At 45.4% G+C, this 19,064-nt stretch overlaps 1 protein-coding gene across 1 annotated transcript in view; it reads right to left on the bottom strand.

Annotated features, from left to right (window-relative positions):
- Window positions 1–10,507: 10,507 nt before the first annotated feature.
- KCNA6 (potassium voltage-gated channel subfamily A member 6) overlaps window positions 10,508–19,064 on the bottom strand; it is a 44,798-nt gene continuing 36,241 nt past the window's right edge. The window contains exon 2 of the mRNA XM_039255767.1: window positions 10,508–10,896. The gene's annotated coding sequence lies outside the window, so the exon portion shown is untranslated. The remainder of the gene's footprint in view (window positions 10,897–19,064) is intronic.

Below are 19,064 nucleotides of genomic sequence, written 5' to 3'. Positions count from 1 at the left end.
TCCCCCGGCCACTGTCTATGGCCCTTCTCTCCCAAGGCTGACTTTGTGCCCAATCCATTGTCCAAAACCTCCCATGACGCAGCTCATCTCTACAAGGTGATGCCACTCAAGGGCAGGTGGGGAGAGATCTGAGTATAGATATTTGGGAAAAGGAGAGAAAAACATGGTAAATTAAACCAACTGCTACCACATTTGAAGGCAATGTCATTGCAGCTGTTGAGATGAGAATCGGGTTGCTTTGGCCTGGAGCCCTGGGACATTGGAGGGAGGAACATGGTGGGTCTTCATGGGCCCCCCAGCACAAGAAAGGAGACTCCTCTCTTTATGCCTGGGGTCCAACTTCTGCCAACCTTCCTCTCCTCTTCAAGAAGACCCCCACTGCATGGCCTCTCCCACCGTACGCCAAAGTCCCTGTGAGAAACACAATGATCTGGCCTCCGTAAGGGCGTTAAAAATAGACTGTGGATCCCCTGCAAAAAAAAAAAAAAAAAAGAAAGAAAAGAAAAGAAAAAAGAAAAAAATCCCTAGCTAAAAATAGCTCTCAGCATCTAGGGGAGGAAAAAAAGAAACTGCAGCAAAATTCAATTGGAGCAGTGACTTTCTTGCCTCTGATGTTCCGGGTCAGTTACAGCAGTGGGGAAAGCTGGAAGGGAGCGAGGGAGGGAGGGTCCTATAAGAACACGGAAAGGAAAGGAGCAGCACACGGTGTTCTCTAGTCCCTGACTTCTGGTGCTTGGACCCCTTCCTGGTCCCAGCAACCAGACAGCACTCAAGACAGCAGAAGGGAGCTGCAGAGGCTGAGCCAGCCACGGGAGCTGTGCAGATCAGCAGAGGGGACCTGGGGGCAGGGCCTGCAGTGTCCCAAAGATGCAAGTTCAGGGAAAGCAGTGCATCAGGCTGGAAGCTGATGTTGAAAGTCCCTACCACCCAAAAAGCTGCAGAATGGCTAAGGGTAGAGGGCAAATGCTCTGTCTCGAAAAGCTATTGCTCTTGCACTCAACAAGGGACAAAGAAGCCTTTTAGGACATTGTCACAGGAAGTAAGAATTTGTATCCAGGACATCAGTCCAGGGGTTGGGGGGAACCCCATGGGCTCTTGTTTAAGATCCTTTCAGTGGCTGGCAGGAAGGAGCTGTGTGGGACAGAATGGCATGGAGATGTGATTTTCCTTACTAAAAATATTTTATGAAGTGCGTTTGAGGTGGCAACAACACACACACACACACACACACACACACATGCAGGCACACACACCCCTTTTCATTCAGATCTATATAAGAAGGACTCTGCTCATTTTCTCATGCCGAAAAGTATCACACTGAGCTAGAGAAAAAACAGGCAAAGCCTGAAAAAAAAAAGGTTTCTGGTCCCTCCATTTAATTGTTATTGGGGCTCTATCTGACCATTGGATCTACACATGTTGGTCACAGAGACAGGAGAATGCTCATAAGCTAATTAGAGGATTGTTGGGGTGAGGGAAGGATCCCTTAGGAGAAGTATGGGTAGATCCGGGAAATATGCACCAACTCCCCAGACTAAATGTTTACTGCCTATGTTTTGTTACCATAATTTGCCATGGAGGTTGTACTCCCACATGCACACAAAGGCACATACTTACACGCATATAGAAACTTGCACTTCAATGAATTAGGGCTCAAAATACACATCCAGCTCACCGAAGATCTTACCTATTTTAGTGTTGCCTGGACTTGTATCTTTTCTCCAAAATTGCTAGGCAGCCACTTTCATGCCAAGAAAGGGGCTTTGGTGGCTGAAATGCAAATCCCTCCCAAATAATCTGTGGGAGGTTCAGCTCTCTCCAATATCCACCCACCCAGTGGAGAGAAGAGGGTTTACTGAATGAAGAAGAGGCGGGGATGCCATGCAAATATCCGGTGGCAAGTTCCTGGAAGGTGGGCACTGCGTCTGCCTCGCTGCCTCCCTGCCTGTGGTGCTGCTCAGGATGCAGGAGTCCCCAGCTGACATTGACTAATGGGGCACAAAGAGGGGACACACTTTTTTGCAAGGGCAGGGCGCGTAAATAGCCTCTTGGTCATTTTGTGTGTTAGCCTTGAGGATTGCCTTACTTGGTCTCTTTCTCCCTAAAGAATTCCTTCACCTTCCCTACTCCAAGGAGCACAGTCTGATCAGCACCATGGCCATTGGGGTTAACAGAGACTTCAGAGCTGGCCCTCCCACCCCAGGCTTGCACCCTTTTCACAACACACCTGGGCAGAAAAACATTTTGGTGCAGCCATCCCAGCCCTCCCTACTGTCACCTTGTACAAGCCCCCTTCTGTCTCCTCTCCTCCATCTACAAAATAGGGATAGTGATCATCTCATGCCACCCGCCACCTCTTGCCTCACAGGGTCACTGTGAATGTGCTTTGAGACAACAGAAGGGAAACCAAACAACTGTAAAAAACAAACAATCCTCGCGGCCCAAGAAGCCCCAGTTCTCCAAGGTGTCCGTGCACATCAGGATTGCAATGCTGTGCTGCTGCGGCTGGGCTCGGGTTTGCTCCCTCCCTTCAGTACTTTTCCTCTTCTCAGACCCTTAGGCCTAGCTCCCTCTGCTGGCCAGAAGCTCCCTGCACCAACCTGGGATCTTCCCTCAAACGTGGTAATTAGCCAGGAGTTCAGCTCATTGACTAACAGTGAGAGAAGGGGCTGTCCTTGTCTCCTTGGAGATCTAGCTACTCATGCATCTATTATGTGAACTGATTCCTAGAAGCTCAGCAATCCCCGGCTTATTGTTAGCACAGTGCTCCCTGCACTGGATGTAGACGACAGCCCGGCGTCCTCACTGCGCTCCAGGCCAGTTCTGCTCAAAGTGTGATGTCCTGACCTGCAGCATTGTTGTTAGTGGGAGCCTGATAGAAATGTACATGCCTGGGCCCCTTCTCAGACCTGAATCAGTAACTCCAGGAGTTGGAGCCTAGAAATCTGCATGTTACCAAGTTCCCCAGGTGATTCTGATCCAGGGTCTCGTTCTGAAAACGAGAAGCACTGTTCCTTGACCAAGCATGCCCTGCTATTTTGCTCCTATTAATGTCGAGAAGCCTTTCTTGACTATTAAGCCACTGGGCAAACAAAAAATTGAAGGCTGCTTTTTCCTTATTCCAACAATGTATTGATTAGAATAATGTATTGATTGGAATAATGTATCGATCAGCATAAGGAACGTCTCCTCTTGGGTTTGCCTCTAAGGAAACCCCCCATTCCTCTTCCCGCTGTCATCCACTTTCTTTTTATCAAAACCCAACTTGAAGGCAATTCTGAGCCATGGAGGCAGTCTGAGGGACTAAGCAGTGATTAGAAATTAAGAGTAATGAGGACCCAGTCACCAGGATGTGGGGCAACCTCACAGAGCCCCCAAGGGGCTGGCACTAGCCTGTGAAAAGCAAGGAGGACCAAAGCAGAAACCAGACGGCTAGTGGCTGTTGACGTAGGGAATGTAAACTTTAGCCCTGCTTTTGTATTTCTCCAGCCTCTTGTTGTGAGATGCATCAATTCCTGTAGACCTTGTTAAGCACAGGGGGGCTCAGAATAATTTTTGATGAGCTACTGGTTCCAAGAGGTCAACCGAATTTTATTTTTACTGATACGTATTTTTAAAGATTTTTATGTGGAGAAGAGAAACCATTTTTTTAAATTAATTAATTAATTTATGTATTTATTTTTTTACAAATAGTTTATTATCAAATTAGTTTCCACATAACACCCAGTGCTCATCCCCACAAGTGCCCTACTCCATGCCCATCCCCCCTCCCCCCAACATCCATCAGTCCTCAGTTTTTGTCAGCATTCAAGAGTCTCCCATGGTTTGCCTCTCTCCCTTTCCCCCACCATTTCCCCCCTTCTTCTTCCCCTTGCTCCTCAGTTAAGTTCCTCCTAATCCTCCTATACGTGCAAACATATGATATTTGTCCTTCTCTGCCTGACTTATTTCGCTCAGCATAACCCCCTCAAGGTCCATCCATGTTGCTACACATGGCCAGATTTCATTGTTTCTCATTGCCGTGTAGTATTCCATGGTATAGATAAACCACATCTTCTTGATCCATTCGTCCGTTGATGGACACTTAGGCTCTTTTCATGTTTTAGTTATTGTTGAGAGTGCTGCTATGAACATTGGGGTACATGTGCTCCTATGCATCAGCATTTCTGTATGAAGGGAAACCATTTTTAACATGCTTCAAGCTGCAGAGTGCTGGTAACAAATGAGCCATAATATAAGATGACAAACTGAGCATTTGTCTACTGCAGGGGGCATCTTGGAGATCATCAGGACCCACCCCTGCTTGACAGAGCAGGGAACCAAGGCCCAGGGCTAAGGACTTGCTCCGGAAGAGAAAGGTTGTACACAGGTCACCTACCTGGGTAGGAGTTCATCACTACTCAGTTTGATTCTTGGCCAGGTAAGATTTAGAAAATCTCTGCAACCAAGTGGTACTTGAACTGGAAAACCACTTTTCTTCAAAAGACACTTGATTTCTTTGCCATGTTATGCTTAGCTCCTATGGATAATTTCCCTCCATAGAGAGCAAGTTGGGAAGAAGTCCCCAAATGTCAGGCCTCTGTGTGGAATTTCCAGAGCAATTTCCTGTTGCTCCCCATTACTCTGTTGCCTCTTCGAGGAGATTGGAGACACCCCACAATGCCCACTGGACTTCACAGGCCATAGGATCCATCAGGGAGCCCACCACACGGGCTCGGGATCTCTGAGCATCCATGTTTACCACTCCACACAGAACCTCCTTCTGCTCATGCATGGGTTGCAAGGGGCAGGTCATCACCCATTTCTCTGGACATCCAGTCACTCAGGACTGCTAGAAGGAGGCCCCGACAGACCCTGAGGAAGAACAACACAGACTCTCAGCCCTGCTAGGATTCACACAGCAGGTTTGGTTAGTCATGAAAGGACCCTGTGGCATGACCTAAGTGCTGTTGGATAAACTTTTCCAATTAAGAGGTGCCATGGGCACCCAAGAGCAGCTCTGAGTCTTCTATTTGGCCTGTGGGAGAAATACAAGTGGTGGTGGCTCCCTCTAGTGGAGATGTCAGAAATGGAAAGTGCCTCTAACTAAACTGGGGAAGGCAGGCACCTGCTGGAGATTCAGAGCTGATAAGTGTGGCCCAGATTCTCATGTACATCGTCTCAAGTGTACATACAGTTTTTGGAGGAAGTTATTTTGTTTTGTTTGTTTTTATCACCTCCAGCATGAGAGGCTGTGGCTTCAAGGACAAGCACTCTTGATCTGTGGCTTATAAGGCTCAGGGTCAGCAGCATGTCCTAAGCCCTATAAGCCAGGAGCTTTGCCCTCTTTTGTGGAAAGCCTCTTGCAGCCACTGCCACACCATGGACAAACCCTTTTCACTTCTCTGGGGCTTTTGGGGAGTCAAGTGCAGGTCAACCAGCTGATCTCCCGTCTCTGAAATGCTCTAAAACACTCTGGCTGAAATGGGCTCACTGTCTCTTGTTCATCCAGGAGGACGACACAGCATTGCTCATAACCTCCTATGTTTGGAGGGAGCGTGAAGGTGACCAAGCACTTTCACGAACATCACTGCACTTTGCTTTCACAACCGTCACCTGATGCACCGTATCCTGATCTCCCTGACTCTTCTGCAGCCACCAGGCTGGCTTTGTGTTTGGAGACTGAGCTGAGAGATGAAGGATCCTCCCATGTGGCCCACAGAGCCAGGTTCCTGGCCGAGAGTTCCATCAGGACTGCTGGCTTGAGTTTGGAGCTCAGTGAAAATGAGAAACTCCACTCTTCTTTAGCAGGAGAAGAATGGCTAAGTGACCCATCCCATGGTAGAGATGGGAATAACAATGATGGTTAGCACTTAGACGTGCTTCCTGCAGGCCTGACACAGTTCTAAACACTCTGCTTATACACCAGCTCATTTTATCTTAACAACACTATGGCATAGGTAATCCATAACCTGGGCATTATTACACAGATATCAGAATAATTTTGCTAAGAGCCAAAATCACATGACTATTATAACTGACTGCCACTCAATATAGAAGCCTTGTAAGAATTGAATGAACACAAATTTCCCTAAGGAAAGGGAGAGGGCTTTCATTTTTCATCATGTACCTGAAAATTAGTTTGCACTTGGTTATCCACATTGTCATATTGTGATTTACAAAAAGAAATATATATTTCGTCTTCATCCTGTTTCTGGTGCAGAACTCCAAAAACTCTTGGAATTTCCTAAGTGATGAGAGCTATCAAGGTGTCTTTGTTATGTTAACTGGGCAATTTCTGGACTGTACCTAAGGATGGGGGCTAGTGGCCAGGAGAAACCACCATGTGATTGGAAGGTTGGAACTTTCAGCCCCTCCCTTCTGACCTCTGGGGAGGAGAGAGACGCTGGAGGTCGAATCAATTGCCAACAGCCAATGATTTGACCAACTATGCCTATGGAATAAGGCCTCCATAAAGGGTACATAGAACTTCTGGAGAGGTTGGGGCACCTGGGTGGCTCAGTCAGTTAAGCGTCTGACTTCAGCTCAGGTCATGATCTCACGGTTCGTGGGTTTGAGCCCCGCATCAGGCTCTGTGCTGACAGCTAGCTCAAAGCCTGGAACCTGCTTCAGATTCTGTGTCTCCCTCTCTCTCTGACCCTCCCTTGCTCACACTGTCTCTCTGTCTCTCTCTCTCTCTCAGAAATAAATAAAACATTTAAAAAAATGTTTAAAGAACTTCTGGAGAGGTGACCACATGGAGATTGGGCAGAGTTGGTGAACCCAGGGCAAGCATGGAAGACCCATTCCCCTTACTCCATACTTTGCTCTCTATATCTCTTCCTCTGGTTGTTCCTGAATTACAGGCTTTTATAGTAAACCAGTAATCTTGCAAATAAAATACTTCTTTGACTTCGGTGAGATGCTCTAACAAGTTACTGGAACCCAAGGAGGATGTTGTAGAAACTGGCTAGTCGGAAGCACAGGTTGCAACCCAGACTTGTGGTTGGGGTCTGAAGTGGGTGGAGGTGGCAGTCATGTGGGACTGAGCCCTCAGCCTGAGGGATCTGAGGCTTCCTCCAGATAGACAGTGTCAGAATGAGTTGAATTGTAGGACACCCTGCTGGTGTTGAACAATTGCTTGGTGATGTTGGAAAATCCCCACACATTATAATTGGAATCAGAATCGTGCACACGATGGAGTTAAACATCTTGAAATTACTACATGGGAAGAGATATTGGAGATCATTTCATCTAGTTGTCCATTTTTCAGATGAAATGGAGGACTCAGGGATAAAAAGGTGAAAGGTCTTAATGTGTATCACATAATGAGTTTAGGACAGGCCCCAGGTCTCCAGAGTCTCAGCCCGAAACTCTTTCCACTCTAACATGTTGTGGCCATCACAAACTTGAGCAGACGAACAGAGATTCCCCACAACACCATTCCTTCTGTGGTCCACTGAGCTCCCTGGTCTTCAGCCAGCCCATCTGAGTTCAAAAAGCAAAATCCATCTGATAGTAGCTTAAGGCACCTAAAAGTGGCCTGGTACCTTACCTAAAACAAAGACAGTAACCACCTTAGAATGGTGCATTCCACGGGCAGTCAGATGGCAGGGAGCAGGGACGTCTGAGGGCAGCCTGTGAGATTAGGCCTCCTGCTTATAATGCAAGGGGTAGCAATCTTCCTTTTCTATTCTGGATACGGCCTCCATGGTACCTCCTTGGGAGCCATACTCAAAGTCTTCTCAGCCTTCCACTGATGTTTCTTCTTTTCTCAGGCTGATTTGGGGTTCTCCTGGCCCATTCCATGTACCCCACCATTTTCTTCCTCATTGTATCTGCTCCAGGGTATTTTGGCCTCCTGCTTACAGGTCTGGTTTCCACCAGGATGTGACAACAACTTGCCTGTTCATTTCCCAGCTGGGGCCATTGTCAGTCATGTCCCCAATTTCCCCCCGGAATGGTCTGAGTTGAAAGAGAACCTTCCAGACAATCTATCTGTGTGGCCATAGACTTGGGTGGCAGTCTCCTGGTCCAAGGGCACTCTGCTGTTAGTGTTCTGTCACTTGGCTAGAAAGCAGACTGCTCTGCTCTTGTTTGAGCGGGGAGAGTGAGGAACGTGCAGAGGGCATTGAATAAAATCAGGGAGTGGGTGTGTGGAGCGGAGAGATCAAGAGACTGAGAATGCATCAGGGAGCTCAGATGCAGCTCATCTCAGACGTGGGGTCAGGAAGAGAGTGAGGCAGGAGTGACAACAGCTGTGGCTCTCCCACTGGCTTCCTGGAGAGGAGCTGAAGTTGGGGTGGAGCTGGGTGCATGGCTTGCTTGCCTGGATAAGCGTCATCCCACCAGCCAGCTTCTGGGAGGGGATGCCCAGGCCTCCAGCAGCAGCCAGTAAGAATGGTCCAGCCTCCATGTCTTCCCTTTCCTCCACACACCCCTTGGAACCCCCAAACCTGGAGTCATCCTTGTTTCTCTCTTTCTCGCACACCCTTTCATCCAATTCCTTTAGTCATCATCCCCACTGCTGACAGCAGCCCAACGTGCCATCAGCTCTCCCCTAGACTATTCGAACAACCTCCTAACTCTGTTAAAATCCTATTGATTCTGTGCTCAGAACCCTGGGGAAAGGACTTCCCTTGGAGTACAAACAATGTCCTTTCAGGAGCCTGTGAGACCCTGCCTGGTTGGCCACCCAGCTCTTTCAGGCTTCATGTCTTGCTCCTCTCCTGCTTTCCCACTGTCCTCCAGCCACAGTGGAGGGCACACTGGCCTCTTTGTGTTCCTAGAGCATGTCAGGGATGCTCAGGGCCTTTGTACTGGCTCTCCCCTCTACCTAGAATGTTTCCCCTAGTTACCTTCATGGTTCACCCCTTGACCTTCTCTGCTCTTGACTTAAACATTACCTTCTAGGTCAGGCTTTCCTTGTCACCCCAATTTTAAGCTGATCTCTATCCTACCCCACACTGTATTCCATAACCCCCTTTCTTGATTATCTTCTATTACCTTCACGCTCACCTAGCAAACACTATGGTGATTTATTGTATCCATTGCCTGTGTCCCCACACCAGAACCTAACCTTCATGAGTACATGGATTCTTGTTTTTATTCATTGGCCTGGCATAGAAGCACTCAAGGGACACTTATTGAATGAAGGATCAAGCAAATGGTAGACACAGCTTGGGAGAAAGACCTTCACAAGAAATGTCAGCATTATAGGGCTTCTCTAGTAGGAAGAGAAGCCTAGGAGGGAAAAGGATGTGTACACGTGCGTGTGCGCATGTACATGTGTGTCCTGCAGAGAGGCTTGACAATATCTTCACTTGTATTAAACAATATGTGAGTCCTTGATGATTTATATATAAGTGTTTTAACTTTATGTGTTAATTAGAATCAACGTCTCAATCACTCATATCCTCACTTACTCATTGACCAGACATTTTATGAGTGACAATTCTGTGTCAGGCGCTCTGTTAGATATCAGATGGGCACATGGTTAAAAATATGGTCCCTGAGCACTTTGGGGATGAGCACTGAGTGTTATGTGGAAACTAATTTGACAATAAACTATTTGTAAAAAAAAAAAAAAAAAAAAAAAGAAATGGACATTTTGGGGGCACCTGTGTGGCTCAGTTGGGTGTCCAACTTTGGCTCAGGTCATGATCTTGTGGTTTGTGGGCTCAAGCCCCACGTCAGGCTCTGTGCTGATAGCTCAGAGCCTGGAGACTGCTTCGGATTCTCTGTCTCCCTCTCTCTCTGCCCCTCCCCTGTTCACACTCTCTGTGTGTGTCTCTTTCTCTCAAAAATAAATAAACACTAAAAAAAAAAAAAAAAAAAAAAAAAATATGGTCCCTGCTGTAGAGATTTCCACAGCTATGGTAACAAAGTCCCACATTCAGAACATAACTGGGAGGGTCCAGGCATTATAGCAAACTGTAACTCCAGCCACACTTAATTAGGAAAGTAAATTCAGAGGGAAAAATCAGTCTCAGGTATTTGTTTACCAAGAGAAAAACATACTTGGAAGAGTGACAACCAGAAGGAAGTTCCCCCTCTAGAGCACCTAGAAGGAAGCTGGAGGGAGAAGTATGTGGGCAAGAAGGAGGAACCTTCCAGAAGTAATCTTTCTCTCCTTCCTTTGAGGACATGCCATGACAAGAAGAGCAATGTGGGTCACATACCAGAAAGAAGTCTTTCCTGCTCCTAGGAGACCCTGCATACAGCATCATCTGGGTCCTAGGAAAGCCATGGGAAATATAACACTGACCTTGACATTTGCCCATAGGCATGTGTATATAAGAGGCAAACAACTCCTAGCCCATAGATTGCCTTCTTGGAGAATGTCCCCTGTCCACAGTGGGGTTGATGCACCTTTGTATTCAAGCACCTTTTCTGATCACCTATGTGTGGCACCTGGAAGCTGCCCAGGTATCCTGGCATCTTGGTTACCTGTCTGCTTTTGTTATGACTACTTGATTTGTCTCCTTAACTGTTGATTTTTTTTTTATGCAGCAAAACACACAGCCCCTGAGACTTTGCCATATATTTATTTGTTAGTCTTCATGGTCACCCTTTTCCTGGGTGGGTCTGTAGCACAGCCATGCACTTTCTGGCATCCCTTGACCCTGACCTCCCCATACATGCTCTTTTTTTGCCCACCCCACCACCTTTCACCTTCCCCTCACAGCCTCACCCCAACATCCTGGGCCCCATCTTTAATCCTGGCAGGTCTGGTCTCAGCTTTTTCTAATCTGGTCACTGCTTGTGGGAGGCCACTGGAGAGATGTCAGGCCGCATGATCCAAGGAGGGGGTCTCGTCTTCCTGAGAAGTTAGGGGGTCCAGGCCCTCTCTGTCCAGCCGCTACCAGAAATGTACGTGCAGGTCTCCTTGTTTGGACAACTGTGCCAGCCTTTTCCCTGCCAGGGAGAACCAGAACAAAAGGAAGTGCAGTTAGGGATATGAGGGTGAGCTGCAGGATGAATGGAACCAGGAAACCTGGGAAGGAGCTCCAGCCTTTCCTTGGCTCCTCTGGCATGCGCATGGTGGTCCCTCAGCTGGCCTCTCTTTCCAGGCTCTCAGGTTCACTCAAACCATACCTCCCACCCCAGAATGGCCCCTGCTCAGCATACTCAACCTGAATCCACTCCTGCAAAAGTTGTCTTTAGATGCTCAGTCACTAATTCTCTGCCTTTAATGGTCCCAAAGTCCTCCATGAATCAAGTCCAAGCAATGTGCCCAACCCCAAGGCCCTGTAAAAGGAAGCCTCATACAATCTACTCAGCTGGGTTCCCTTCTTTCTAATGCTCTGCACCATCCACCTGGGTCCCAGGGGCTCATCTCAGACCCTCAGCATGCATACACCAGATGCATCCTTCCCTCCTTGAAAAAGGTCTGGTTTCGGCCTGGCTACTCCCTTGCCCCACCCATGGGGATCTCTTATTTCCCCCCAACCCCACCACCCCCTGTAACATTCCTCAATCCTACCTTCCCTGCAGGTCCAGCCCAGCCCCACTCACTACCTTCATGAACCTGTCTGGCCAACCCAACATGATTGATCTCTCTCTTCCCTGATTTCCTGCTGCCTTTATGGTCTTTCCCACACCACATCATGTGTAATGTTTTTCTATTGGAAAGTATGTGAGATCTGGAACACACAGTCCTATGTTCCAGGTCGCCTCTACCATGCCCTGGGCAAAGAAAACAAGACCCCTTGCTTACCCTCCTGATGTCATGTGCACGTGTCTATGACCACCAGACACTTCAAGAGCAGGCCAGATTTTGGCTAAACACAAACAAACCAACAATTTCTTGCAACTTCCATTTCTTCAAGGATGGCCATGAGGAGGTGTGTTCCAAGCCTCTTAGGGCTACCACAGGGACCAGATGTTAGTGAAACCACTTTGGAAAAGATAAGCCTTAAACAAAATGCCAGTAAATATTATTGGGCCTGTGGAGTAGCCTCTTCCTACTTGATACTTGTAATTTCAATTATTTGGGAACAAGCCCAGAGGTTCCTAACATGGAGTTACTGTAATTTTAGTAAAGCACAAATGTGACCCAAAAGCGGACTGTCAGCCTGCTGTTCTGGGCACACAGCAACTCACCTCATAGCTAAGTGTCCTCAACCACATGGCGTCAGCCTCATAACACCTGCGCCCACGTGCTTTTCAGGAGGGGCGTCTATATGATAACCGCTGTCAAGGGGCTGAAAAGCTTTGTTTCTTTGTGATGTTCCAGTGGTCATCAAGTGAGAGATAGCATTTTAGCAAATGGTAAAAATATGGTGTTTTGTTTCAAAGGGAAGAGAACAGAAAACTTTTTTAATGGTTTTTTGGTTTTTTTTTTGAGAGAGAGAGAGAGAGATACAGAGGACTAGCAGGGGAGGGGCGGAGAGAGAGAGAGAGAGGCAAAGAATGTGAAGCAGTATCCAGGCTCTGAGCTGTCAGCACAAAGCCCAGTGCGGGGCTTGAACTCAGACCGTGAGATCATGACCTGTACCAAAGTCGGACACTTAGCCAACCGAGCCACCCAGGTGCCCCAGAAAACATCTTTTTTTTTTAAGTTTATTTATTTTTTAAGTAATATCTACACTCAATGTGGGGCTTGAACTCATGACTCCAAGATCAAGAGTCACACGCTCCACTGGCTAAGCCAGCCCAGTGCACCAAGAACAGAAAATGTTTGCTTTTCTCACACACTTATGATTGGGAAGAAGCCTATACAAGCACTTCTGCATTCTAATTTAGGGTTGTATCAACTTCCAAATGCCAAGGGTCTGTGTTAGGTTCAGTTCTCCTGATACGAATGTAAATTATACACTGTGGCCTTTACCCCAAACATTATACACTGTGGCCTTTACCCCAAGGCTGCCCTTCACCTACAACTCTTCACATGTTTTCAGGGAATTCACCACACTTTTCACATCAGCCCAAAGAACGCATCATTGAGAAATCATCTGACCTAGAGTTAAAAATGGCAGATTAAAAACATGTTTTTTTTTTTTCCTCTTGAAACCTACTAACATAAGTGTCAGGGAAATTTTTATTTTTTTAACCCTTTTTTTTAAATGTTTATTTTTACTTATTTTGAAAGAGAGCAGGGGAGGGTCAGAGAGAGAAGGAGAATATCCCAGGCAGTCTCCACGCTGGCAGCGTAGAGCCCGATGCAGGGCTTGAGCTCACGAGAACCATGAGAACATGACCTCAGCTGAAATCAAATCAGATGCTTAACCAGCCGAGCCAGCCAAGCACTCATATTATGATAGGAAAAGATAGGATTCAGTAGGCAAAGAAGGAAAAATTAAGACCTGAGATCCCTGGTGGGAAAGACATGTGTTTTGGAAAAATGCTTGGAGTGTCTGACCACAGCAAACCCCCTCAGGCATAAGTTTCCTCTTAACAAGGTAACAGACACTACCCACACCCCCTCTGGTTTCCCTCAGGAATTTGACAAAAGACCTAACTAAAAATAAGTAGTAGACCATAAAACGTATGACCCACAAGGAATGATATGGCCATGGACCACCTCTCATACAATGGAGTTGAGCCAATCAGGAATGGACAACCCAGCACCTAGAGTTATTCAGCCAATAAGGGAAGGTCCTAGGAAGGCACAAGGGGCAGGGCTGGGAGGGCCAGAACCTTATGAAACAAGGTGTCTATAGCTGTGGACATTCACTTTCAAATGTCCCCTCTTTGCAAAGAGAGCTCTCATACTATTCTTGCTTTCTGGTCTTAGACTCTAATAAAATTTGCCTGCTGCTCATTTTGTGTCCACCTCTTCATTCTTCGAAGCAATATAATGAATCCTGGGTATTGAAGTAAAAAAAAAAATCCTGCAACACTGTGAGGGGAATTTTTAAACAAGGGGGTAAAGTTACAAAGACAAAAAGTCAAGATAGTGGATCATATATATGTAAAAGCCAGTCTATGGATGACAGGAAACCGATGGAAGAATAGCACTGGACTTAGGAGAGGGGTAAGATTTGAAACCTGAGTGCCGGCAGATGAGGGTCAGTGAGACGTGCAGATTTGCTCCCAGGGAATCCATGGAGGCTCGAAATCTGGTAGCACTCGACACCTTAGAAACAGGGTCAAGGGGTAGAGCTAAAAATTGGTTACAGTTAGACATACCAGGTCTCCTCCCCAGTCCCATAAAGCCATTTATCCACCTGCTACCCCATCAAAGAGAAGTTTGAGAAGAAACTAAACCTGACAGGCCTGGATTCAAGGTCACTTGGTACCATGTAAGGCAGAAAGCACATACTGAAAGTAGGGGGGGGTTACATGTGACATGAGTGTCTACATGCAAAGTGTGAAAATTGTCTACCACCTCCTCTGCTTTGCTACCAGAATATCAAGGCAGACAACTGGAGAATTTCTTCCTATGTCTTGCATATAGGCATGGATACCTGGGAATCCTCCAAAAGATGGCATGTTCCCAGCTACATCATCATCCTGCCATGAAATCACCACTCAACAAGCCCCACGGTCACAGAGCCTCTGTAGCCCCTTCACACCTCATTTCTGAAAATAAACAGATATCCTCAAATCACAAACATCTGAGGAAAGTCTTGAGCAGACCAAAACAGACAAATTCAGAGGAAACAGAACATGCCAGAAGCAAAGAAAAAAAAGAACTTCAAAAATATTGGAAATCCTCAGATAAATATTTTTTTTAATATTAAACAAGAATAGGTGGCTATAAAGAAAGAACTGTCCAAGAAGAAAATAATTCCAGGAAATTTAAATTATAATAGCTGTTTAAAAAAATTCAATTTAAAGATCTAACCAGCTTTGTTACATGATTCATGAATCAGGCAGCATCCCATCCAGCAAGTAAAGGAGAGCTCTGAGTAGTACAAAATGGCAGATTTTTAAAAGTTTATTTATTTATTTTGAGAGACAGGGACAGACAGAGAGAGAGAGTGGGGGAAAGGCAAAGAAAGAGGGAGAGGGAATTCCAAACAGGCTCCGTACTATGGGTATGTAGTATGACTCAGGGCTGAAACTCATAAACCATGATATCAAGACCTGAGCTGAAATCAAGAGTTGCAGGCTTAAAGAACTGAGCCACCCAGGTGCCCCCCCCAAATAGCAGATTTTTATAGGAAAGGGTGGGCAAGAAAGTTATTAGGAAAGAAGAAAAGGAAGGAAGGAAAGAAAGAAGGAAGGAAGGAAGGGAGGAAGGGAGGGAGGGGGGGAGGGGGGAGGAAGGAAGGGAGGAAGGAAGGATTGTTTCAGGCAAGGTCCCTTTCCCCCTAGGGGGCCTTATTATGCAGATTACCTTATCTTCCCCAGGTGACAGATCGATTGCCTAGGTAGTGCTGACCAGAAATTTCCAGGTTAATTGGCTTAAAATTCACTCCTGGAGAGGTTGTCCTAAGGGCAAATGACTCCATCTCTGGCCTGATTTTCTTTTTAACATAGCCAAAATAAAACTGAAATAGGTCTAGAAGATAAATTTAAGGAAATCTCCCAAAAAGTATAAAGGAAAAGAGTAAATTAAGTGTGATACTGTGATTCATAAGAAATACATATTTTGGTCTTTGTCAATGGTTCCTGGGTGACAGCTGCCAAATCCCATGTAATTTCCTAAATGATCAGAACAATTAGAACAATAGGAGCATCTATTGTTATAATACTTTGTTTCTGTCCTCAGCTTCTGAAATAGCTTCAGAACCACAAAGGTCAAATGGGTATCCTTTACAAGCCCCTCTGAACCACACCTGAGTTTACATGAGTGCAGCAACTTTTGAAATGCCCTTAAGGATGGGGGCTGTTTGCCAGAGGAACCAACCAGAATTAGAGGGTTGGAACTTTCCATTCCACCTCCCCCTCCCTCTATACCACCCACAGACCTCCTGGGAAAAGGGAGGGCTGCAGGTTAAATGGATCACCAATGGTCAGTGATATACTCCACCACTGCTTATGTAATGAAGCCTCCAGAAAACCTCAAAAGAACAGGGTTCAGAGAACCTCCAGGTTGGTGAACCCCTAGAGGTGCTAGAAGAATGGCACCTGCAGAGAGGATGGATGTCCTTTCCCAATCGTGCCTTCTGCATCTCTTCCATCTGGCTGTTCTGAGTTATATCCTTTTATAATAAGTTGATAATCTCGTAAGTAAATGGTTTTCCTGAGTTCTGTGAGCTGCTCTAACAAATTAATTGAACCAGAAGAGGGAATACTGTCTAATTTATAGCCAGTCTTTAGAAGCACAAGTAGCACCTTGGACCTTCTACTGATGTCTAACATGTAGAACTCAAGCTTTATCCTCGGAATCTGATACTGTCTCCACTTATAGTGTCAGAATTGAGTTGAATTACAGGACACCTAGCTGGTGACCACAGAATCTGAGAGCTGCCCGGATTGGGAGACCCAGTCCAACACACATATTTTGTGGTCAGTAGTGCTGTGAGTGTAGTATAAGAGCAGAGGAGACACAGAGGAGTGATTTTCCCTTAGAGTAAAGAAATTTAAGAACCAGTCAGGAGATCCAAAGTCGGTTTTATAGGAGTTCTGGAAAAAGAGAACAGACAAAACTGGAACGGAAGAAAATCATCAAAGACATAATTTTAAAATGTTCAAGAACTGAAAAACAGGCATTTCCAAGGCCAGAATGTCCACTGAACACCCATGAAAATGGATAAAAATATACCTACATCAAGGCACAGCATCATGAAATTTAGGAATTGGGACGGGATCAGATTCTACCAAATCTAGAGACTAGAAGACAATGGAGATGATTTGCAGCCTAAAATACTAACTCATGTAATCAGGAGACTACCATAACAGAGGCATAAAGTGAATCCCTGGGTGAAAATGAGGGGGTGTCCTGGGACAGAAGGTATGCAACAGACCTACACCAGACAGCAGCAGGAGGGTAGAAGGGCTCCAGGCAGTCAAAATGAAGGTGAAAGCTGGTGTCTCTGCAGATAAAAAAGGGGATATCTACATAGCTGGTGGGAAGTTTGCTGAGCCCCACTCTCCTTTTGGATGTCAAATTGTGACAGGTGTATAGAAAATTAAGCAACAAAATAGATACTTAGTAGCTCTGGAGGAAAATAAAAAGCACAAGAAGGGAGACGTGGTTATACCTGGGGTACTACTTGGCTCAAGGAGAAATAATATTTACAGTCACAATAAGGCAAAAGAGCATACTGAGCAAATAAACATTATGCCACTTATCCCACAGAGGGTTGAGAAGGTGTGTGTCTACCTTGTGCACAGTAATGGAGATGGTGTAAGAAAGAAAAATCCTTATCATCCATAAAAGGAAGTCAATTTTTCCAAGACTTAAAAAATAAGGGAAGAGGCGTCTGGCTGGCTCAGTTGGTTGAGCTTCCTATTCTTGATTTTGGCTCAGGCCATGATCCCAGGATCATGGGATCAAGCCCCATGTCATGCTCTGCATTGGGCATGGAGCCTACCCAAGATCTGTTTCTCTCTCTGCCCCTCTCCCCCACGTACTCTCTCGCTCTCTCTAAAATAAAAAAGAAGAAGAAGAAGTGTGAGGGGGGAAATGTAAGTGCATTATTGAGAAATACAGTCTAGAAATGCAAATCTAGAATAAAAAGCTAAAGAGTTGAAAGTGATTTGCTTCTGGGAAGTACAAAACAGGGATACGGAGGAGTTGGGGCAGAGACTGCTAATTTTGGTTATAAGCCTTTTGAAATAACGTATCTTTTAAAGCCTAGACTAATATTTTAATTTAGAGAAAAATAAATGATACATGAAAATGTCCTTAACCTGAAGAAATGAGTCTCCAGATTGAAAAGCTCAAGTTTTAAGATTGTTAGATGTAGAAAAGAAAAAACAAAAACAAGCAAAAACAACAGAAAGGACACTTGGTTAAATTTGAATTTCAGATAAACAGCAAGCAATCTTTTAGAAAAAATATGCCCCCAAATATTGCAAAAATTACTATCTGAAATTCAAATGTAATGGGTGTCCCCTGTTTATTGAGTAGCCGAAGGCCCGATTCATGCATACCAAGGTACACAGCAAATCACTAAAAAATACTGGGGATAAAGGCAACATGTTAACAACTTCCAGAGGAAAAAATGTCACATGCAAAGAAATCAGAAAATCATTGACTTCTCACTGCAAGATTGGAAATTTGTAAACAGTGGAACAAGGCCTTGAAAATTCCAAAGAAAAATAATGTCCATCCTGGAATTTTATATCCATACAATCATTAACCAAGTCTAAGAATTGAATGAAGGTGTTTTTAGGCATGCAAATTTTCACAAACTGATTTGTTCACTATTGTATCCATGTCTAGAACAGTGATGGGGGCACACAGCAGGAGCTTTACAAATATTTGTTAAATGAAAAAAGAATTCGGGGTGCCTGGGTGGCTCTGTCGGTTGTGTCCGACTTCGGCTCAGGTCATGATCTCACAGTTCGTGGGTTGGAGCCCTGCGTCAGGCTCTGTGCTGACAGCCAGCTCAGAGCCTGGAGCCTATTTCAGATTCTGTATCTCCCTCTCTCTCTGGCCCTTCCCTGCTCTCTCTCTCTCTCTCTCTCTCTCTCTCTCTCAGAAATTTAAAAAAAAAAATGAAAAAAGAATTCAAGGTACAGCAATGTAAGCATTTACTGAGAAAAATAAACATAAATAGCAGAAACAAACTGTTAAAATTATCGAATGTAGTTGCCTCTGAGGACTCAGATTCATGGTAAAGAGAGAGGCAGAGGTTGTGGGTTTCTCAGAAGCCATATAGCATTATTTGGCTTTTTAAACCATGTACATATATTACTTTAATAAAAACTAAAATGGTTTTTAAGTATGCTCACTGCTTTTACCTCCTACACACATTCCCAAATAATATTTCATTTTGATACCAAAAGTAAACGACTACGGGATTCCCTACACTTTTGTATTATTAATCCTAGAAGCTACCCTCTTCTTCTTATCCACCTCTTTCTTTTTAACTAATGCCTCTAATTCATCCACATGTCCCAAAGCTCTTACTTCCTTCATGGATCTCCAATGCATTCACCTTCCACCCCCATCTCTATTACCCTAGTGCTGTCTTCCATCTGGACACTGCAGAAGTTTAACAATGGGCACCTGCATCCATCCA

This window comes from Hyaena hyaena, unplaced genomic scaffold (assembly GCF_003009895.1).
Source record: "Hyaena hyaena isolate Hyena2069 unplaced genomic scaffold, ASM300989v1 scaffold_547, whole genome shotgun sequence".
Taxonomy (NCBI): Eukaryota; Metazoa; Chordata; class Mammalia; order Carnivora; family Hyaenidae; genus Hyaena; species Hyaena hyaena.
This window is presented reverse-complemented; position numbering and strand designations above follow the sequence as displayed.